Consider the following 25,174-nt stretch of genomic DNA (forward strand, 5'->3'; position numbering starts at 1 on the left):
ACCAAGGCCAGGAAGATCGTGAAGGACCTCAGCCATCCCAACAACAGACTGTTCTCTCTGTTGAGGTCAGGAAAGCGATTCCGCTCCCTGAAGACCAACACAGAGAGACTGAGGAGGAGCTTCTTCCCGCAGGCGATACGGTCTCTCAATCACACCACCACACAGTACTGACCCACACATACAGTTCTTACACACACACTGGACTTTCTGGACTTTGTTTTTGCACAACACTGGTCACTATATTCTTCATTTCCGGTTAATACTTGTACAGCTGCTGTTATTGTGTATATATTTATTTATATTTAGATTTCTTCATACATTCTTATATAGTTCTATACTGTGTATTGGTGTATTTTGTTGTACAGTTATTTTATTTTCAACTTTAATTTATATATTTTATCTTATTCTTCCCAGTTAAATTTACCCTTCATTCTAATTTGTGTTGTACAGTTATTTCATTTTTAACCTTAATTTATATTTTATTCCTTCCTAGTTAAATTTACCCCTTTTTAATTTTTCATATTTATTTCCTACCTTATTCATAGCCTTTCCTTTTTTGTTTTCTTTAGGTCACGAGCAGTTGTCCAAGCATTTCACTACATATCGTACTGTGTATGACTGTGTATGTGACAAATAAAATTTGAATTTGAATTTATTACTCTTTGTGTGTATGTAGACGTCATATGTTAACGAACTTATGCATATTCATGTAACCTCAATAAAAGGACAGTGGTACGGGAGGACGGACGAGAGCAACTGGGGCCAAGCGAAGGAACGGCGATTGTCCGGTTCTCTCCCGTGCACGAGTAACATGAAGCTTGCCTACTTCGTGTCTTGCTTTGCAGTGTAATTATATTGCCTTTAACGTTCCAGCGGATGGGTTCAAGCTACAAACCTATCAGCGGCACTCATTTTTCCAGAATTGAATTGAAATTTTAGCTCCTTTAGCATTTTACCACTGAAGCCTTGACTTTCTGCCTAAAGCACCTGTTTACCACTGTGAGCTAAAAAGAGAGGCCCTTAGGGCTGAAGGGATGAAGAGCTGACACTGGCTGACTCAGGGCTTCAACACAAAAAGTGCAAGACACAATTTTATTCTGACAGCAGAACTCGCTCCTTGGAGGATTTCAGCTGAGCCTGTGATTGAGACACAGCTGCAAATCACATCACCGGAGAAGCTCACTGTATGTTTTCATGAGAAAGCAAAGCAACTGGAAAAAGATGGAGTATACTCTTTAGTATGGTGGTGAGGAAGAGTGTTGTACCTGAGGACCCCACCCATGGCATGGGTGCAGGGTGGCTGTGTGGTTCTCCTTCACACCCTGATCCATACACAGGTGGCTTGCTTTAGAATTGCGGACCTTAAATACACAAAAAAAAAGAGTCAGACTTAATTCATAAAATATGAATATTCCCCAAAATAATTACCGATTAAAAATGTATAAAGGCTAAAAACAAGGATGTGTCAGTGTGGATCAGACAAAGTTCTAAATCTCATTTATTTTCTATTAACAGCTGAGAAGATGTGGATGTACATGCTGTCTGAGTCCCTGCTTTCTTGTTATATTTTGGTCTGTGGAGGAGATACAAGTTTCTTAGGACTTTGTGTAAGTATCATTTATTTAATTTCAGTGGTTTAATTTGTACATCAGATCTTACATCTACAAACTTACTTTTTCCTGTGTCTTTGTCCTTCATGGCTCACCTCACCGTAGAACAGCGTATCGTTGTACCTCCTCATCTCTGGGTAAACGTTGTCTAGGTACCAGTGAAAGCTCTTACATTGCAGACTCTTCCTCAGTGCAACCCTCTGTGATATGTCTCCGTAATCAATACCGTGGTTCTGCAAGAGCAAAGGAAGTTATTATGCCTAAAGTCTCTACATAAATTGTGGAACCAAAAGAAAAACTGTTTGGCTCTGAACATGGACATCTGATAGTCACAAACAGACAAGCATGACTGACAGCATCCTCTCTAAGAGAGGTCTTGGTGCAGAAAAATGCCGTTCTCACCTCCATGGGGATGTTCCAGGCCAGGTAGACATTGGACTTGTACTCATCCATCCAGACCTCTGCCACACGCAGGGCATTAAGGCGTGTGTGGAAAGCTATGTTACTGTGGTAAGGTTTCTTCATTCGTGCAATATGAGCCACTCTGGAGCAAGGCAGCACCTCCATACTGCCTCCACACAGCCACACCTGTGGGTAGTAGGAGTATGAATTAAAGCTCACAATAATATACTGCTGGCTGCTGGGCAGCAGGAAATATAAATAGGCAGATGCACAGTCGCCGCGATGTCCTGATTTATAAAGTCAATTACAGCTAACAGCTGGAGCATAGAGCACCTGGAAGGACGTGTTTTCTTTGTGCTGGAACTAATGAAAGCTAAATCTGTACATTTAGAAGTCCTTCTCGGTTTTTCTTCTTGTTTTCTGTTATATAAAAAATATCTAATTGTTGCTTTTATTCATTTTTTTCTAGCCAACCTTAAGGGGCATCAAGAGGAGCTGAGGTTTTCGGCACTTCAGCACTGGGTTAACTTTTAAGCTCCAACTGTGAGTATACATACATAAATGCATGTTTTTTTACTTATATTGTTTGCTGTGACAACGTATCATCCAGAGCACTCTCCCAGTCAGCGAATACACCATGATGATTCCAGGCATGTCATTAAAGATCAACAAGAAGAGACGGTCAGAAGCACAAGTCATGCTTGAAGATGTGGCCAAAACATCTTCTACAGTTCACCATGCTATTTCCCAGCTTTGATGTAGGACAGCGGGCCAGAACAATAAGACATGAATGCTAGCATAGCCCCAAGAGCTACACAACAACAGAATAAAAAAAGAAGCATAAAAGCAAGCAGTTTACACAATCATAAAAGCATAAGACAACAAGTGAGTTTTGAGTTGGGACTTAAAGAGAGAGATGGAAGAGATATTTCTTAAATCAGGAGGTAGGGAATTCCAGAGTCGTGGAGCAGAGCAGCTGAAAGCCCTGCTCCCCATGGTGGCAAGACGGGGGGAAGGGACGGAGAGAGAAAGGGAAGAAGAAGATCTAAGACATCGAGATGGGGCAGTGATCTGAACCAGATCAGAGAGATATGGAGGAGAGAGATGATGAATAGCCTTAAATGTGTACAAGAGTATTTCTTCTTCCTGACCAAGATTCGTTCCTTTTGTTGCTTCTCATTAACAGAGGTCAAAGAAAGTATAATGATAAAGTGGAGAACTACTGGACATCATTCATTTTTGGTGCTAAAGGTTTAAGAATTAACTGCAGCAGAAGAGCTTCACCTGCTTGTGAAGTGGTTTAGAAAAGAAACCTCAGAGCATGAAGGTTGAATCAATTATCTCCTCATACAAACCACCCAGCAGCTGAGCTGAAAATGATATCAGAATGGCTAGAACAATGTTATGGTGCATCTAGAGCTACTGAAACAGCTCTTAATGCAAAACTTTAAAAAAGAGCTTTTTGACCTAGCAGACTTGCTATTGAAGAAATAGGAAGCTGAACAAGATAACTTCCTCCCAGGATCCTCTCTGGAAACAGCCAGTGGTACTCATCCCTTTTTCCAAAAGCTTCTACACAACCTCAGGAAAAATGGACATGCCCAAATAAGGGCATCATGTAGCTACAATCTCTAAGTTGATCAGTGGTGGAATCCAATGACCTAGCTGTAATCCTTACTTCATTCACAATGATAGCCATCAAAATCAGCAGGTCAAGACTGAGGTATCCTCTGCAGGTTTGGAGAACAAATGTGCAAAGCCAGCAACTGACCAATTAGGAACTATCCCAGCCACAGAAAAACACAGCCCTTAAACAAACACAGAGGCTTCAGAGGAAAACCCCTTGAAGAACAGATGAGAACAGGACATGGTGCTGTGAATTCATTCATGCAGGACTGTGAGTGAGATCAAACCACTGGACCCTGAATTGACCTCTCACTGTTAGGTAGAATTGTTGTGCACATCCACAAGCTTCAAAAGGAGATTAACTGCTCTCATAATGAATAATTTACCCAGAAAGTGGATCTCGGCAGGGTACTCACAGAAGAACTGAGCATCAAAATGGAAAAGAAAGAAGATTTAAGACACGTTAGGCATGGTTGTTGTTGACAGAAGGACTGGTCTGAGTATTTTGGAAACTCCTGATCTACTAGGATATTTCTGTATTACCATCTCTAGGGTTATCCCAAGGGATGGTCCAAAAAAGAGGAAATATCCAATGAGAGACAGTTCTCTGGGTGAAAATATCTTGTTGATACCAGACCCGACCAGAGACTGCTTTGAGCTGACAAGAAGGCAACAGTAAAACAGATAACTTCTTCTTAAAAACCACTTTTGCATTACTTTGAACCGTGAACCTTGAAGAATTTGGGCTAGAGCAGCAGAGGACCATATCAGGTGCTACTCTTGTGAGCTAACAGGAAAGTCTCCACAGTCAGGGGATCTCAATCAGATAGATCACGAGATTCCCATCGTGAATGCACAGCTGACAAATCTGCATCAACTGCATGAGGCCATCATGCCACGATCAATCTTTGAGGAATGTTTCCAGTACTTTGTTGAATCTATGCCATGAAGAATTAAAACAGCTCTGAAGGCAAAAGAGTGTCCAACCTAATACTGACAAGTAAATGGCCTGTATTTGTATAGCGCTTTTCTAGTCCCTAAGGACCCCAAAGCGCTTTACACAACCTGTCATCCACCCATTCACACACACATTCACACACTGGTGATGGCAAGCTACAATGTAGCCACAGCCACCCTGGGGCGCACTGACAGAGGCGAGGCTGCCGGACACTGGCGCCACCGGGCCCTCTGACCACCACCAGTAGGCAACGGGTGAAGTGTCTTGCCCAAGGACACAACGACCGAGACTGTCCAAGCCGGGGCTCGAACCGGCAACCTTCCGATTACAAGGCGAACTCCCAACTCTTGAGCCACGATCGCCCCATACAAGGTGTATCTAATAAAGTATCTGCTGAGTGTGTCCAACCCACGAGCCTTCTGCTGTGAACATAATGAAGACATGGATATCCAAGCTATCTGAACCCACGTCAAAGTGATGTGAGCGTAACAGAAACTTCAAACTGACAGGTCGCCAAACAATTGCACAGATGCAACCTATTTCACTCCTGACAAACATTCCTACTGGATAAAAAGTAGGTCCGTCAGTCTTTCTTCACACTGGGAACAATATGAAACATGTTCCATCCACAGATAAGGAGCACTACAAACAGAAAATGGGCACATAGGTTTTAAAGATAACCTATGTGTTTCTGTTACCCAAGGACACGGGTGCTAACCAACAGAGGGTATGCCAAAAAAAAACATTTTACTGCTCTCTGCCACACTCTAAGATAAATAAGCAGTACTATGATTTCATGTAAAAGATGTTGGACAACAACCATGCAAAATTGCCCCATAGAGGTGCTGATATCTACCGCTTAACATTCATTATCCCAAGAATCCTGTTAAAACCCAAACAGTCATTGATTCAAGTGCTTGTTATGAAAGAGTTTCTCTGAATGAGGGCCTTCTCCCTGGACACATCCAAACAATCCTCTTGTAAGGGTTGTAGTGAAATGTAGAAATGTTGTTGTCGCAGGGCAACTCTGGATATGTGTCCCACTGCTTTGTAGTAAAAGAGGAACAGAAAGAAATGTGGTTCTTGAGATGTGACATTGTGGGCTAGATTCATGTCTTTGCTAATACTTCATCTCCAGCAGTTGTAATATATTTATAGGTGCGTTGAAGCTGAATTTTAGCTGTTTTATTGCATCTGTACACGTTTACTTATCTAGACTTAATTTTGGGGGGAATCTTGATATTTTTGATGACAAGATATAAGAACTTTCCATTTCAGATTCAAGTTATGACCAAGTCAACTCAAAGACAAGGCAACCGTTTTTGTCTTTCTAAAAATATTTGATTGTTTAGCTTGCTGGATAAAAGCCAACACACTCGGGTTGTGAAAATGTTTGACGTTATTTTTTCAGGAAAAATCTAATAACCTTGCAGAAAAACAAAAGACTCTCCAATCTCTCAAAATGTACAGAAACAAACTCCAACCTTCCTGCTCTGCTCTACGTGACCTATTTATCTCCATTGCCCTGCTGTGAGCTGCTCACACAGGACTGGTCCTCCAGGACTCTTAATGGGGCCTCATCAGTGGTGCCACGCTACGGTGGCCACTGCTCCACTTAAAACCTACAGGGGTAAAGAGGGAGCAGGAACAAGAGGAAACTGGGTGACACACAAACCCTGATGCCTAGTTCGATGTTCTCCCCTCCGTAGACGTCCATGCCTGAGTCGAGTAGACCGAGTTCTCCAAAGTAGTCCCGATTGGCCACAAAGGAGCATCCAATCATGGCAGGCGTCCTGCAGCCAGGAAAACACACTATCATGTGACACTGAGCGTTTGCAAACACCAGAATGTGTTTTTTTGTGGCTTTATCTGATGTTTATTTTGGAGTACTTTTCTACAACCCAAATCTCCACTATGCAAAGTTTCACACTTTATATTTCAGCCTATTATGTGGAGGGTAAATCTAAACATTTTTGTGCATACTCATGCAATTTATTCTTATTTTTAATTAAAGAATGGAAGGAAATCCAATTTAACACAAATATATGGGTGATAATCAGATAATTAAAATCCTATTTTCACCACTCTCTAATTTAGGCTGTAATTTTTTTATTGCTTTAATGAAGTCTGGTTTCCCATCAGGAGCTTTTTTTCTTGTTTTCCCCTAATCTTCCCCAAAACTAAAAAAAGAACTTGGTGGCAGTTTTATTGAAAATCTTAAAGAAGTGGAAAAAAATACATCTCAGAAGTGTGAGATCTGTGTTCACGTTTAAATGGGAGAAGCTGGCATACCTTATTGGTGCAGACATGTCTCCCTCCTCCCACCACTCTTTGGGTGGATTAATGTACATGCACCACAGTTCCCAGTTGTAGCCATGGCCAGAGTTCTCATAGCGCTCCACCTCAAAGGTATCGTGCTTGATGTTGTCGATTGACGGCAAGATAATCCTCTTGTGGTTTTCTTTTATTCTAGCTAGAACTGGTTCTGACCTGAAAAAAGTGCAAACACACACACACTCACACATTTAGTTGACTTTACTTTGTGCAGAAACAAAGTTTATAACATCTTTTAAGAGCACCACTTTTTTCATCCACTTCAGTCAAATAGAAAGTTCCTTGTGTCGTCCCAGTTTTATCACTAATTCTGTTTGATTCAGCCGAGTTGAGCTCTGCAGGGGGCAGTGAGAGAACTGCACGGTATACCTTAAGTTATGCACTGAGCTCGAAAATGAGATCCACAAAAAGACATCAACAGGATGTGGCAGTTGTCTTAGCGGGGTTAATAAGGTCCCTCATTGCATGCTAATTTCTTGACAGTATTTAGCCTTTGATTCAGTTCACCACCAAGCGCTCAGCTTTTTTGAATTAGTACAAAACCTTCATTTTTTATGGTTACTAAAAATTTACTTTTACGACAAGTTCTCCAAGAGGGGTCCTGTTTTGGTGTGTGTTTTATGTGTGCTTGTGATGTTTTTTTTTAAATAAAATCCGTTCAACCTGATCCCACAGCCTCAAGTGTCTCATTTTAAAACTTCTCAGGCGTGAAATAGCTTGGCTCTTCCTTTTATGCAGCTTCAGCTATCCTTTGTCTTCTCTTTCCATGGTTTCTTTGCACTTTGTAGCACTCTTTTAACACTGATACCCAAAGCTCTATTATTGTCATTGTTGTTATCATGAATAAGTAGAGAGATACTCCCATACGGTTTATGACAAAATTTAATCCGAAGTGATTGATGGCCCTAATCATGACCTTTTGACCTCGCCCCTCCCCCCCGGAAGCGAGTAATGACCGTGACGAATTGCATCCGGAGAAGGGGGGGGCGGGAACCCCCCGACATCCGGAGAAGGGGGGGCGAACCCCGGAAGCGCGCCATCTGTCGCTAAGCGTGTCGAATTGCATCCTGAGAAGGGAGGGGGGGTAAACCTCCGGAAGCGCGCCATCTGTTGTTGGGAAAAAAAAAGAAAAAAGTTTTTAGAGGGAGGAGAATAAAAGCAGAGAGGAGGAGTTCACAATTTCTAAGCCTCAGACACACAAGATGGATTTCATTCTGCAGCCCAGCAGCTCTCCTGTGTCCGATGAGATCTGCTCTCCCAAAGAAGAAGGCTTTGAATATGCCATATTCAAATACAGCATATTTACTAAGGAAGGCCTCGATCCGGACCTTATGACACTTCCGGAAATACTCCGGAATTGTCTAGTCATTTTCAGACCTGATGCGTCATGTTCCATATACATGAGGGGAGGGGTTTGGTTCCTGAAGCACAGCGGTGATGCAGCAGCTGATTTTGTGCTGTATAGAGAGACAGAGCGGCAGCTAGTTTTCCGCAAACTCATAGTCTGAATTCTGTTTCAATATTATGACGATTTTCTCTGTATTTCTTAATGGGAATAAAGAGTGACTTCCTGTAGAGATTTCAATAGTATTTTATTTTCCTATAATACAGACGCAGTAAAAAAAACCTTTAAGATGATCTGCCTAGCAACAAATTGCATTTTTAGGCTACACCATAGCTTGTGATGAAAAGAAGAACTTTCTATCCGCTTGTAACCTACAGGCTGCCTACCCCGTATGTGTAAAAATGAATAAATATCCCTTAGTGAATACTTTTCTTTGAATACTACTTTTCCTTTTGAGAATCCCTTTTACAAGGGACTGAAAAAACAAACCATAATTGCCGTGACAGGCGATCTTGTTTCACACACACACACACACACACACACACACACACACACACACACACACACACACACACACACACACACCGCGGGTCAAGGAGGAGTGAGATATCAGATATCAGTTTTTTCTCAATGCTTATAACCTATAACGCGCCCCCCAAAACAATATTATTATTATTAAAACATCTATAAGGTAGGTTTTGCGCAGCCTGCTCCTTGTCAGACCAAAGTTTTTTTCTTCATTACTTTTAGCTACTTTTACACTGGGTTTTCTCAATAGACAGAAAATGAAAATGAGGAGTCAACAGCCGATATTATCATTGCTTGTAACCCGGTAAATAATTTCGTACATCTCCCCATAAAATAAGCCTTAGTGGAAAAAAGCTCATATTCAAATAAGTTTATTCCCCTCTGTGGGAAAGAGTTTTTTTCTCAGAGTCAACCATGAGGCGAGTTTTGTCAACAGCAATTGTCCATTTGGTAAAACAAATATCCGCCTCTAAGTCGTATTTTACCGTTGCAGAATGTGGAAAACAGACAGCCCTCACAGGAGGCACCCAGGGGCCCACCTCACACACCATAGTTAAAATATTTAAATTTCAACTAAATTTGTAGTAATGATCGGATTTCCTCACTTATCTACACCACACTCCTTGATTTCTTATCGTTTCTTATCGTTCCTCTGTCCCTTAATAGAAACTATCCTCCCTTTCAGTTGTCTTTTGCACTTCCATATCGCAAAGCAGTTACTGTAGGTTATTTTCTGCTTATGCATTAATGTAATTAATTAACTTATTTATCCTTAAGTACGGTAATGACTTGAGTTCTAATGCTTTTTGTCTCTTGAGTTAGCCGTCAATGTGGGATTTTTTTACCCTTTTGTTCAGTTAAAGCTGCCTTTCATTCTTCAACGCAGCTTAAACTCTAATAGGTAAGCTTTCTTGTAATTTCTTAGTTCTGCAGGCTTCTTGAAAGACATCCGAGACTCTTCTTTGGATGCTGGATGCCTTTTGTTTTGTTTTCTGTCAAGATGATCCCACACTGCTTCGATTATCTTGAGGTTCGAACCCTGGAGAGATCAATCCATGACTGATGCGTTGTTTCATCCAGGCATACTTTGACTACAATGGCAGTATGTTTGCGATCATTGTCGTACTGAAAGTTGCTGCCAATCAGACATTACTTGGTATTACATGGTCGATCAAAATCTGGTGGAACTTTTCTACATTCATAATTTGATTAATTTGGATAAGAGCTCCAACAACACTGGCTGAAATCCAGCCTCAAAGCACGGTAGAGTATCCACGCTGTGTTAAAGACGGCTATAGACATTCACTGTTGTATCTCTCTTCGGACCTCTTCCATGCATATTTCAAATTTGGATTCATTACTCCATAAGACATATTACAGCTGATTTCTTTTTCCAGTCAATTTCTTGTGTAATTTGGCACACCTCAGCCTTATTTTTCTCTGTTCTCCTTCCTTAAGAATGGCTTATTAACAGCCACCCTTCCAACTCAGATAACTTTTGATGAAATGTTTACAGCACTTGAGTTACTCGCCACGGCCATCCTAAATGCTAAGAACACTAAACTTTAATTCTAAATTACGTTAACCAGAAAAAACAAGCCAAAGTCGAGATGTTGCTGAGCTGACCTGTGCTATGCTATGCCTTCTAAAGCACGTATAATGTAAACAGAACTGGTCTTTGCACAGAAGCCTGTGGAGCTTCATAATTAACCTCAGTGTGTGAAGAGCACTCTCCATTTAATAATAGCTGTAATAAAATGTTATGGCCGACGGTGTTAAACGCTGCACTTGGGTCTAGCAGGGAAGATTTCAACTTTTCAATACGAATGAAGGCTGAAAACTGATTAGATTAATGTCTGATGATCTTTTCTGTGCTTCTTCAAGTTTGTAACACCAAACATATTAAAGGATGATGTAAGGCTCACAGGAAGAGTTTAATTAGACACACATTTACTATTTTCTTTATACTCTTTCTTTCTTGACATGTTTAATATGATTACTATCAGAGGAGAAAATGACCCTTGTGTAGTTTAAAAAAGTTTTATTTAATCAAACTGTAATGTTGTTGAACTCTGACGGACGTGTCTTTTAATCTTGTCAACAAATCCTTAATCATCTAAATCTGCCATTTATCATCTAGTAAAATGTTCCCTCTGCTTCTGCTGCACATCTCCCCGGACACTCTCCGCTTCACCTGTCCTGTGCAGGTGGTCCAACCCCTGCCTGCCTCCTTAAACTGGGGTGTTTAAATCTCTTTACCTCTGTTGTGAACTTCACACAAAGTTTGTGGTAACAAAATCAAACTGACGAGGATCTCGTTTGAAAAACACACACTCACGAGACAAAATAAAAACAGACTGCTCAAAGCAAAAGCAGAGCCCTCACAGCTGGTAGTACAAAACACAGCGACAACATGCGTATTAGATACCCTCAGTGCCAGAAGCATAAATATGAAAAAATGTGATCACCAAGAGTATCCTAACAACGGCGTTGAGGTGGGTGTTACAGTAAAAAAAAAAAGTAGCCAAATTTTCATCTGAAAATGTTGAATTTTAGTAAAAACAATGCTCTGTAGTTTGATACTGTCGTTACAGACTAAGCAGATGTTTAAAGCCTTCGGACGCTCATTTGAAACGCACTCATTCTCCTTATCAGCTGGAAACATTAAAGCCGTAAAATGACTTTTTCAAACGGATAAAAACTATTGAACAACAGCAATGTTGAGCCTGTTCCAAAATTTGGATGTACATGTGTTGAAGGTGTGGGTCTTGTTGAATTATTAAACATACATTCTTTAATTTTTCGAGCCACAAAAACAACAACTTTTAATTTTCTTCTGCTTGAGTATCGGCCTCGGGTAGCTCTACTTATCATTGCTCAGTCAGTTGTCTGTTTGTGCTACTTTTTTAAGGAGCAGCGTATTATTGGTAAGGGTGACTTTATGTGTTTAGCTACTTAAGTGGAAGTACTGTGGATAGTTTTACCTTACATACATAGATCTACCAATACAGCTTCTGAGGTAACTGTTTACAAAATGTTATAATCTATTCAAAGGTTCTTTGCAATTTTACATTGATAAACATTATCCTTAACACATTTGGCCCACATAAAGTACTATGGCCATCACACTGTCATTTAGAATTGTTTAAATAACTCCTGTCTTAAGTCCTTCCATCAAAAAAAAAAAAAAAAAAAAAAAAAAACATGGTTCACTTTTACATCACAAAATGTTAGAAATATAAGTCGTTCATAACAAACTGAAAGGTTGGGAGTTTAAAAATCCAAACCGATGGAAGAATCAGAATCAGAATACTTTATTGATCCCTGGGGGAAATTATTTTTTGTTACAGTGCTCCATTATAAACCAACATTAAGACAAGACAGACAATACACTAACTAAGAATAGTACAATATATACATATATATACATACATACATACATACATACATAAGTCACTCATAAATAAATAGCTGGAAAAGAAACATGTGTAGCTGTAGCAGCAAACAGTGTGTTAAGTGGATGCGTTGTACAGGGAGATGGCCACAGGCAGGAAAGATTTCCTGTGTCGTTCAGTGGTGCTTTTCGGTAATCTCAGTCTCTCACTGAACGTGCTCCTGTGACTGACCAGCATGTCATGGAGTGGGTGGGAGGTGTTATCCAACATTGTCTTTATCTTGGACAGCATCCGCCTCTCCGACACCACCTTGAGGGTGTCCAGCTCCATCCCCACAACATTGCTGGCCTTACGGATCAGTTTATCGAGTCTGTTGGCATCTGCGACCCTCAGCCTGCTCCCCCAGCATGCAACAGCATAGAGGATCGCACTGGCCACAACAGACTCATAGAAAACTCATAGAAAATAGGAAGCAGAAGTAGAAGACTATAACGTCTCAGAGCACACGGTGTCTATTATTGTGTAGACATGTATAAATAAGAGCTTAATAAAGATGCTTAATTTCTTAAGAAATAAACAGGTGGAGTGATCTTTATCAAAAGTGGATGTTGCATCTGTGGCTAAACCACTGTACCCAAAAAAACTTTAAAAATCTACTGTGTGTGAGGCTGTGTAAGTAAAGCTTGCCCTTCACACCCGCGTGTAATAAACCATTTGTTGAGGGGTTGTGGATTTGGCACCTCAGCATTGTGAAAGTGGGGAAACATGTTTCTGGCTGTGCATAAGATTTCTGCTTACAACTTAGAATCTCAGTTCTAAATGAAATTCAGATGTTTTTTTTAAGTATGGCTAATGTATTATTTGACTTCTAAGACACACACACACACACACACACACACACACACACACACACACACAAGAACAACACAGAGAAGAACAAGAGGGGGTCGTTTTACTACGCATCATAAAAACGCAATCATTCATAACATGGACAGTGAGAAGTAAAACTCGTCGTCTTACCACATGTTATATTCTGTAAACTTAAAATAATCCGCAGAAATTAGAGTTTAGTGTTTTAATTCATCTATTAAAAAACACGAGTCAACATTACTGAAGTGACGCTTTAACGATGCGTCTTATCATCGTGTTTATGATGATAAAACATGTTCTCTCGTTAGTAGATGTCTGCGCTGTCACTTGTCACGAAAATGTTCAGAGCCAGGGTTCCTCTTTAATTACCATTGATCGTTAATAGGGTCACAAAAGATTTGTCGCATTATCCCCATAAACAAAATGCTTTTATAGAAATCATTGTGATACAAATATTTAGATTCTTGATTCACAATGTGCACGAACTCAAAATCTTTAGAGGTTCATATTTACTGATACTGTCGTGACCTTCCTTCTGTGATTGGATTTTCACTTATTGTCGGCTTTACAGTCACATAAAATTCATTCCAATTTTTTGCCTTTGCTTCAATTAAGGTGTTTCTTTAAATCTACAGCAGCTCCCTTTTCAAAAGGTTTACTGACATAGTAAGGAAGTAGCTAGGGAACTCGGTAAGTATGAGCAACAACAGCTTAGGGACTGTTTCTACAATAAAGAGGAATTCATCATCATCTGCAGTTCATCAAAAAAAAAAAACAATTCAGCAGATCCTCAAAGTATGGATACAATCTGTTTTCAGCTGTAGAGGTACGCTTCACGTACTTATCAACATGCAGTTTAGAGGCTTGCATTAGAGTGCTTTGGTACTTGGACCTCTTTTATTTAGCACGGTTATACCGTTGTGTATTTAGCTATATAAATATGCTCAAGAGTCTATCGTATGTTTGTCATGCAATTAAAAATTCAAAAATATAATTTTTAAATCAGTAACTTTGCAAATTTAGCGCGGACCCTCACCCCTCCCTCCGGCTCCCACGGCCCCGCTGTCACCGTAAGACTCATACTCTTCCCCCCACGTATGCTGCTATTGATCGTTGTCAGTTGTCAGTAAACCTTTTGAAAAGGGAGCTGCTGTAGATTTAAAGAAACACCTTAATTGAAGCAAAGGCAAAAAATTGGAATGAATTTTATGTGACTGTAAAGCCGACAATAAGTGAAAATCCAAAAAACGCCTCCAATCCTAATGATCTCCCCCCCCCCCTCTCCCTCTCTCTCTGTGTGTGTGTGTGTGTGTGTGTGTGTGTGTGTGTGTGTGTGTGTGTGTGTGTCCTCACAGAAGGAAGGTCACGACAGGAGCTTTTTTCAATCAGTTTTTACAAGAAGTGTAGCTCATACAATGGTATAAATGTATTATTTGCGATACTTTATAAATATGAACCTCTAAAGATTTTGAGTTCGTGCACATTGTGAATCAAGAATCTAAATATTTGTATCACAATGATTTCTATAAAAGCATTTTGTTTATGGGGATAATGCGACAAATCTTTTGTGACCCTATTAACGATCAATGGTAATTAAAGAGGAACCCTGGCTCTGAACATTTTCGTGACAAGTGACAGCGCAGACATCTACTAACGAGAGAACATGTTTTATCATCATAAACACGATGATAAGACGCATCGTTAAAGCGTCACTTCAGTAATGTTGACTCGTGTTTTTTAATAGATGAATTAAAACACTAAACTCTAATTTCTGCGGATTATTTTAAGTTTACAGAATATAACATGTGGTAAGACGACGAGTTTTACTTCTCACTGTCCATGTTATGAATGATTGCGTTTTTATGATGCGTAGTAAAACGACCCCCTCTTCTTCTTCTCTGTGTTGTTCTTGTGTGTGTGTGTGTGTGTGTGTGTGTGTGTGTGTGTGTGTGTGTGTGTCTTAGAAGTCAAATAATACATTAGCCATACTTAAAAAAACATCTGAATTTCATTTAGAACTGAGATTCTAATTTGTAAGCAGAAATCTTATGCACAGCCAGAAACATGTTTCCCCACTTTCACAATGCTGAGGTGCCAAATCCACAACCCCCCAACAAATGGTTTATTACACGCGGGTGTGAAGGGCAAGCTTTACTTACACAGCCTCACACACAGTAGATTTTTAAAGTTTTTTTGGGTACAGTGGTTTAGCCACAGATGCAACATCCACTTTTGATAAAGATCACTCCACCTGTTTATTTCTTAAGAAATTAAGCATCTTTATTAAGCTCTTATTTATACATGTCTACACAATAATAGACACCGTGTGCTCTGAGACGTTATAGTCTTCTACTTCTGCTTCCTATTTTCTATGAGTTTTCTATGAGTCTGTTGTGGCCAGTGCGATCCTCTATGCTGTTGCATGCTGGGGGAGCAGGCTGAGGGTCGCAGATGCCAACAGACTCGATAAACTAATCCGTAAGGCCAGCAATGTTGTGGGGATGGAGCTGGACACCCTCAAGGTGGTGTCGGAGAGGCGGATGCTGTCCAAGATAAAGACAATGTTGGATAACACCTCCCACCCACTCCATGACATGCTGGTCAGTCACAGGAGCACGTTCAGTGAGAGACTGAGATTACCGAAAAGCACCACTGAACGACACAGGAAATCTTTCCTGCCTGTGGCCATCTCCCTGTACAACGCATCCACTTAACACACTGTTTGCTGCTACAGCTACACATGTTTCTTTTCCAGCTATTTATTTATGAGTGACTTATGTATGTATGTATGTATGTATGTATATATATGTATATATTGTACTATTCTTAGTTAGTGTATTGTCTGTCTTGTCTTAATGTTGGTTTATAATGGAGCACTGTAACAAAAAATAATTTCCCCCAGGGATCAATAAAGTATTCTGATTCTGATTCTTCCATCGGTTTGGATTTTTAAACTCCCAACCTTTCAGTTTGTTATGAACGACTTATATTTCTAACATTTTGTGATGTAAAAGTGAACCATGTTTTTTTTTTTTTTTTTTTTTTTTTTTGATGGAAGGACTTAAGACAGGAGTTATTTAAACAATTCTAAATGACAGTGTGATGGCCATAGTACTTTATGTGGGCCAAATGTGTTAAGGATAATGTTTATCAATGTAAAATTGCAAAGAACCTTTGAATAGATTATAACATTTTGTAAACAGTTACCTCAGAAGCTGTATTGGTAGATCTATGTATGTAAGGTAAAACTATCCACAGTACTTCCACTTAAGTAGCTAAACACATAAAGTCACCCTTACCAATAATACGCTGCTCCTTAAAAAAGTAGCACAAACAGACAACTGACTGAGCAATGATAAGTAGAGCTACCCGAGGCCGATACTCAAGCAGAAGAAAATTAAAAGTTGTTGTTTTTGTGGCTCGAAAAATTAAAGAATGTATGTTTAATAATTCAACAAGACCCACACCTTCAACACATGTACATCCAAATTTTGGAACAGGCTCAACATTGCTGTTGTTCAATAGTTTTTATCCGTTTGAAAAAGTCATTTTACGGCTTTAATGTTTCCAGCTGATAAGGAGAATGAGTGCGTTTCAAATGAGCGTCCGAAGGCTTTAAACATCTGCTTAGTCTGTAACGACAGTATCAAACTACAGAGCATTGTTTTTACTAAAATTCAACATTTTCAGATGAAAATTTGGCTACTTTTTTTTTTTACTGTAACACCCACCTCAACGCCGTTGTTAGGATACTCTTGGTGATCACATTTTTTCATATTTATGCTTCTGGCACTGAGGGTATCTAATACGCATGTTGTCGCTGTGTTTTGTACTACCAGCTGTGAGGGCTCTGCTTTTGCTTTGAGCAGTCTGTTTTTATTTTGTCTCGTGAGTGTGTGTTTTTCAAACGAGATCCTCGTCAGTTTGATTTTGTTACCACAAACTTTGTGTGAAGTTCACAACAGAGGTAAAGAGATTTAAACACCCCAGTTTAAGGAGGCAGGCAGGGGTTGGACCACCTGCACAGGACAGGTGAAGCGGAGAGTGTCCGGGGAGATGTGCAGCAGAAGCAGAGGGAACATTTTACTAGATGATAAATGGCAGATTTAGATGATTAAGGATTTGTTGACAAGATTAAAAGACACGTCCGTCAGAGTTCAACAACATTACAGTTTGATTAAATAAAACTTTTTTAAACTACACAAGGGTCATTTTCTCCTCTGATAGTAATCATATTAAACATGTCAAGAAAGAAAGAGTATAAAGAAAATAGTAAATGTGTGTCTAATTAAACTCTTCCTGTGAGCCTTACATCATCCTTTAATATGTTTGGTGTTACAAACTTGAAGAAGCACAGAAAAGATCATCAGACATTAATCTAATCAGTTTTCAGCCTTCATTCGTATTGAAAAGTTGAAATCTTCCCTGCTAGACCCAAGTGCAGCGTTTAACACCGTCGGCCATAACATTTTATTACAGCTATTATTAAATGGAGAGTGCTCTTCACACACTGAGGTTAATTATGAAGCTCCACAGGCTTCTGTGCAAAGACCAGTTCTGTTTACATTATACGTGCTTTAGAAGGCATAGCATAGCACAGGTCAGCTCAGCAACATCTCGACTTTGGCTTGTTTTTTCTGGTTAACGTAATTTAGAATTAAAGTTTAGTGTTCTTAGCATTTAGGATGGCCGTGGCGAGTAACTCAAGTGCTGTAAACATTTCATCAAAAGTTATCTGAGTTGGAAGGGTGGCTGTTAATAAGCCATTCTTAAGGAAGGAGAACAGAGAAAAATAAGGCTGAGGTGTGCCAAATTACACAAGAAATTGACTGGAAAAAGAAATCAGCTGTAATATGTCTTATGGAGTAATGAATCCAAATTTGAAATATGCATGGAAGAGGTCCGAAGAGAGATACAACAGTGAATGTCTATAGCCGTCTTTAACACAGCGTGGATACTCTACCGTGCTTTGAGGCTGGATTTCAGCCAGTGTTGTTGGAGCTCTTATCCAAATTAATCAAATTATGAATGTAGAAAAGTTCCACCAGATTTTGATCGACCATGTAATACCAAGTAATGTCTGATTGGCAGCAACTTTCAGTACGACAATGATCGCAAACATACTGCCATTGTAGTCAAAGTATGCCTGGATGAAACAACGCATCAGTCATGGATTGATCTCTCCAGGGTTCGAACCTCAAGATAATCGAAGCAGTGTGGGATCATCTTGACAGAAAACAAAACAAAAGGCATCCAGCATCCAAAGAAGAGTCTCGGATGTCTTTCAAGAAGCCTGCAGAACTAAGAAATTACAAGAAAGCTTACCTATTAGAGTTTAAGCTGCGTTGAAGAATGAAAGGCAGCTTTAACTGAACAAAAGGGTAAAAAAATCCCACATTGACGGCTAACTCAAGAGACAAAAAGCATTAGAACTCAAGTCATTACCGTACTTAAGGATAAATAAGTTAATTAATTACATTAATGCATAAGCAGAAAATAACCTACAGTAACTGCTTTGCGATATGGAAGTGCAAAAGACAACTGAAAGGGAGGATAGTTTCTATTAAGGGACAGAGGAACGATAAGAAACGATAAGAAATCAAGGAGTGTGGTGTAGATAAGTGAGGAAATCCGATCATTACTACAAATTTAGTTGAAATTTAAATATTTTAACTATGGTGTGTGAGGTGGGCCCCTGGGTGCCTCCTGTGAGGGCTGTCTGTTTTCCACATTCTGCAACGGTAAAATACGACTTAGAGGCGGATATTTGTTTTACCAAATGGACAATTGCTGTTGACAAAACTCGCCTCATGGTTGACTCTGAGAAAAAAACTCTTTCCCACAGAGGGGAATAAACTTATTCGAATATGAGCTTTTTTCCACTAAGGCTTATTTTATGGGGAGATGTACGAAATTATTTACCGGGTTACAAGCAATGATAATATCGGCTGTTGACTCCTCATTTTCATTTTCTGTCTATTGAGAAAACCCAGTGTAAAAGTAGCTAAAAGTAATGAAGAAAAAAACTTTGGTCTGACAAGGAGCAGGCTGCGCAAAACCTACCTTATAGATGTTTTAATAATAATAATATTGTTTTGGGGGGCGCGTTATAGGTTATAAGCATTGAGAAAAAACTGATATCTGATATCTCACTCCTCCTTGACCCGCGGTGTGTGTGTGTGTGTGTGTGTGTGTGTGTGTGTGTGTGTGTGTGTGTGTGTGTGTGTGAAACAAGATCGCCTGTCACGGCAATTATGGTTTGTTTTTTCAGTCCCTTGTAAAAGGGATTCTCAAAAGGAAAAGTAGTATTCAAAGAAAAGTATTCACTAAGGGATATTTATTCATTTTTACACATACGGGGTAGGCAGCCTGTAGGTTACAAGCGGATAGAAAGTTCTTCTTTTCATCACAAGCTATGGTGTAGCCTAAAAATGCAATTTGTTGCTAGGCAGATCATCTTAAAGGTTTTTTTTACTGCGTCTGTATTATAGGAAAATAAAATACTATTGAAATCTCTACAGGAAGTCACTCTTTATTCCCATTAAGAAATACAGAGAAAATCGTCATAATATTGAAACAGAATTCAGACTATGAGTTTGCGGAAAACTAGCTGCCGCTCTGTCTCTCTATACAGCACAAAATCAGCTGCTGCATCACCGCTGTGCTTCAGGAACCAAACCCCTCCCCTCATGTATATGGAACATGACGCATCAGGTCTGAAAATGACTAGACAATTCCGGAGTATTTCCGGAAGTGTCATAAGGTCCGGATCGAGGCCTTCCTTAGTAAATATGCTGTAATTGAATATGGCATATTCAAAGCCTTCTTCTTTGGGAGAGCAGATCTCATCAGACACAGGAGAGCTGCTGGGCTGCAGAATGAAATCCATCTTGTGTGTCTGAGGCTTAGAAATTGTGAACTCCTCCTCTCTGCTTTTATTCTCCTCCCTCTAAAAACTTTTTTCTTTTTTTTTCCCAACAACAGATGGCGCGCTTCCGGAGGTTTACCCCCCCTCCCTTCTCAGGATGCAATTCGACACGCTTAGCGACAGATGGCGCGCTTCCGGGGTTCGCCCCCCCTTCTCCGGATGTCGGGGGGTTCCCGCCCCCCCCCCTTCTCCGGATGCAATTCGTCACGGTCATTACTCGCTTCCGGGGGGGAGGGGGGAGGTCAAAAGGTCATGATTAGGGCCATCAATCACTTTGGATTAAATTTTGTCATAAACCGTATGGGAGTATCTCTCTATAAGTTATTCCAATGTTCATACATTTGGCAAAGATATGTTTTTTTCCAGATTTAATTTTGAGTACATGTCATTTTTGTTTTTGAATGCTGTGTTTCACTTTAATTTACACTAAAATAAGCCTTTTTCCAAATACCAAAAATTCACTCCTGACTGTTAATAACACCGTGCTTCCCGCTAGATGATAGGACCCACTCACCATGATGGGGTGAACTCCACATGGGCATCAAAAAATCCTGTCACCTCAGCAGTGGCTACCTTCCAACCCTCGATCCTGGCCCTGATCAATCCCTCTCTCTTTTGGTTCCTTACAATCTTCACCAGGCCGGGATAGCGTTTGTTCACATACTCCTCCAGTGGACCTTTCAGTTGCTCTACAGTTCAGAAAATGAAGATAACACATCAAACAAAACAAGTCAGAAATGCTTATAAAGACTGATCTTTAGTTGATCTTTGAATCTGCAGTTTAGCTTATAATCTGCACATCTATCCTTGAACAGTCTGCCAGCTGGAGTTTTCCAGTATTTGATCTGATGTCAGGACTAATAAAGCCTGAAAAGAATATATCACCATTGCAGCTAAGTTGGCGAGTTTAAGAAGAATCCCTACATGCTAAAGAAAGTGCTTGTATTTTTTTCTTAGCTTCTCTAACATCAGATCCATTGCAGCCCTCTTTACTGAAGAAAGGAGGAAAAAAAGAAAAATGCTGTTCCAGAGTCCCCTCTGGCAGCAACAATCAAAGCCTGACACATTATGCCTAGCTTGCATAATTATTTTCATGCAATCACAATAATTGGAATTCATGTCGATAAATATGAAAGGACAGCAGAGTGAGCTTAAGCAACCATTCCCAGTATGACAACTCTTTTGTCTCACTTCTCTCACTGGCAGCCTGCACTCCTTTATAAACCTCACATCAAGCCTTAGTATTGGTTGTGTGAAACAACATGATAAGAACACAAAGGGCAACCCACTAAGCACTAAATGGTAAATGGCCTGCATTTGTATAGCGCTTTTCTAGTCCCTAAGGACCCCAAAGCGCTTCACACTACATAATAAGTATTTGGTCAATAACAAAAATACAACTCAATACTTTGTAACATAACCTTTGTTGGCAATAACAGAGGTCAAACGTTTACTATAGGTCTTTACCAGGTTTGCACACACAGTAGCTGGTATTTTGGCCCATTCCTCCATGCAGATCTTCTCGAGAGCAGTGATGTTTTGGGGCTGTCGCCGAGCAACACGGACTTTCAACTCCCGCCACAGATTTTCTATGGGGTTGAGGTCTGGAGACTGGCTAGGCCACTCCAGGACTTTCAAATGCTTCTTACGGAGCCACTCCTTTGTTGCCCGGGTGGTGTGTTTTGGATCATTGTCATGTTGGAAGACCCAGCCTCGTTTCATCTTCAAAGTTCTCACTGATGGAAGGAGGTTTTGGCTCAAAATCTCACGATACATGGCCCCATTCATTCTGTCCTTAACACGGATCAGTCGTCCTGTCCCCTTGGCAGAAAAACAGCCCCATAGCATGATGTTTCCACCCCCATGCTTCACAGTAGGTATGGTGTTCTTGGGATGCAACTCAGTATTCTTCTTCCTCCAAACACAACGAGTTGAGTTTATACCAAAAAGTTCTACTTTGGTTTCATCTGACCACATGACATTCTCCCAATCCTCTGCTGTATCATCCATGTGCTCTCTGGCAAACTTCAGACGGGCCTGGACATGCACTGGCTTCAGCAGCGGAACACGTCTGGCACTGCGGGATTTGATTCCCTGCCGTTGTAGTGTGTTACTGATGGTGACCTTTGTTACTTTGGTCCCAGCTCTCTGCAGGTCATTCACCAGGTCCCCCCGTGTGGTTCTGGGATCTTTGCTCACCGTTCTCATGATCATTTTGACCCCACGGGATGAGATCTTGCGTGGAGCCCCAGATCGAGGGAGATTATCAGTGGTCTTGTATGTCTTCCATTTTCTGATGATTGCTCCCACAGTTGATTTTTGCACACCAAGCAAATACTTATTTTCCACCCTGATTTACGAATAAATTCTTTACAAATCCAACCATGTGAATTCATGGATTTTTTTTTCACATTCTGTCTCTCACAGTTGAAGTGTACCTCTGGTGCAAATTACTGACCTCTGTCATCATTTTAGGTGGAGGAACTTGCACAATCGGTGGTTGACTAAATACTTTTTTGCCCCACTGTACCTATGAAAATATACTCACTGTATATATATATATAATCAAAGCATTTCTTTAGCAAAGTGCACATACTAGCCCTTTTTAAGTTCATTGACATATGTGCACTCAAACAGGCCCAATGAGATTGAGGGTTATACCCCAATTATTTGTGTTAGGTTTGTAAGCTTTTCCAAATGAATACAGAAAATCAGCAAAACCACCATAAAGAAAGCTTATTTAAATAAAGCTGATATTGGGAGAACAAAGCCCAAGGGGTGGAAAATGAGTAAAAAACCTGTGAAGCAGAGAATAACATGAGGGACTGTTGCAGAGCGCATGAGTGAAACAAGCTCACAGATGAGCTGACAAAGATTGGCAGAAATCACTTTAGAGCAGCCGGGTAATAAGGAACAGGTGAACATAGAGTGGAGCAGATAATTACGAGCAAAAACCCAAACAAATACTTTCAGACAATCCTAAAGCTCTTATTTAGTTGCATAGAGCCATGTGTGAACATTTTGTCTTTACATTTTGCTTCCAAGGAACCGAACTGTCTTTTAATTCTGTAATTTATTTCACGTTCTTCAGGCTTTCTGAAGCTCCTTCAAATTTTTCTTTGGACATCATTTTATTATAATTTTCAGTGCAGTCCTTTATTTGTTTGTTCCTATGAATCATTCACACATAATAAAGGCACCTAACTCAAGGGACAAATTCGTTACTGGCACATTACCAGCAGCTTGTCACAAATACACAATTTGTTTCCTGCACAAAAAATGACAACGATAACACACCAGCAAGGTGATTACCAAAGAGCTATTAGCCAAAAACTTGACATATGTCAAGAAACTAAACAAGTAGAGGACAAAAGAACTGGCAGCTTAAATAAAAACATCTACAGCAGACGAACAGAATTTGAAAGTTGTGTCCTTAAGAAATAACACAAAACTGACACACAACCTGAGAGATGCATCTGGCATCTTATGTTTGCAAGTTTCAGTAAACTGCTGCATCTATTTCCCATTTTCCTAGCAAAATACAAAGACATGATGGCTTATTAGCTCATCCTATCCTAAATAACCACTAATGTATGCCAACTATTGTCACTGCTACACTATCAAAAGCTGAAAACAAACATAAAAAACATACAAATTCATCACCACAACAACACAGTTGATAAATAAAGAAATACAGAAGCACACATGCAAATAGAGAGATGACATAAAAGTTCTCACTCAGCTCCCTGCGGTGCTGTTTTAAGCTCCAACTCACTCTAAACAACACCAACGGGGGTCTACTGCTTCCTGAGCATCAACGACCGCGCCACCTTTTTAAGATAAGATAAGATAAGATAAGATAAGATAAGATAACCTTTATTAGTCCCACACGTGGGAAATTTGTTTTGTCACAGCAGGAAGAGGACAGTGCAAAGGTTATTCACTAGTTTCAGTTTTATAATAATATAAAACTTAATTATATAATTATATTCAGGTTACATGACACTTATTGTATAAGATAATTATTTCTGGGATGCTGAATGACAATTTGATGTGTATTTTGTTGCTTTCAGTAGAAATCCTGCTGATGACTCAGTGGATTTTAGATGGAAATTCTGTGTTTCACTCACTATAAACCATCTTCTAATCAGAGGGCGAAAAAGCCACTCTTCTTATTTGGTATTAGCTGAAGAAAATATTTAATCTATACTGACCGTCATCGCTGTTGTCGTCCACCAGGATGACCTCCTTGAGCAAGTGTGTGATTGACAGCTGAGTGGACTGAGCGCAGGATCACCGACAGAGCCTCGTTGACGAAGATGAAGATGAGGGAGATTTGGGGAAGGTCTCTTGAGTAGCTGACCTTTCTACATCTGTAGAAAGACACGACACAACACCTGTAAACTACTTGCATTAAGTAATACGAGGTGCCAGTGGAGCACTAGAGTGATGGTTTGGGAAAAGTAGTCTACAAAGTTATACAATTAAAAAGACAATCATGATTTTGTATTGATGAGCCCATTTACCATGATTTCTAACATTTCTGATCAATTGAATGTTGTATTAAATAACAAGGAATATGCCTTTCTTTTTAAAAAATGAGGACATTTCTCAGTGAACCTTAATTTTTGAGTGCTCGCATATTTAATTTTGAATTTGTAAAAAAGACTAAACTACCTCCATAGAGCTGCTGACGTCTTGTTCAATGGGGCTGAAAGGCAGAGCAAGTGCTGCTTCCTGTTCAACTATAATCACAAGGATTTATTTTCCACATTGGCCTTTTAACTGCATGTGCTGTTTCAGATAGAAACCCTATTTTAAACTTGTTTTGTTTAAACAGCTCTAATGAAGCGGAAAGCGGCAGGGTGAGGCTTTGGCTCTAAGTTTAGCACATGTGGGAAAGGAAGGGGCTTCTTTTATTGTCTCCTTTTCACGTCTTTTTTTCTTTTATCGATTATCTTATTTCCTCTGTGAAATAATAGCTAATTAGAAGTTATTCTATAACAAATCCAGTGTTTTCAATTCACGAGGTTGGAGAACACTTTTTTAGGGTTTTTGGCAGGAAACCATTAGAAAACAGAAGGCAACATTAACAAGATTAACCACGAAGAACTGGGACATTTGTCACCTTTTTTCTCCTTCTGATACAATATTGCAAAAGTCTTGAGGCATCCTCAT

General features: G+C 39.9%; 1 pseudogene; it reads right to left on the reverse strand.

Moving 5' to 3' along the window:
- Positions 1 to 25,174, reverse strand: part of LOC146693619 (polypeptide N-acetylgalactosaminyltransferase 17-like) — a 29,972-nt pseudogene extending 4,798 nt beyond the window's left edge.

This window comes from Copadichromis virginalis, linkage group LG14 (assembly GCF_057382275.1).
Source record: "Copadichromis virginalis isolate Kocher_CV1m ecotype Utaka linkage group LG14, C_Virginalis_male_GT1.1, whole genome shotgun sequence".
NCBI classification, from domain to species: Eukaryota; Metazoa; Chordata; class Actinopteri; order Cichliformes; family Cichlidae; genus Copadichromis; species Copadichromis virginalis.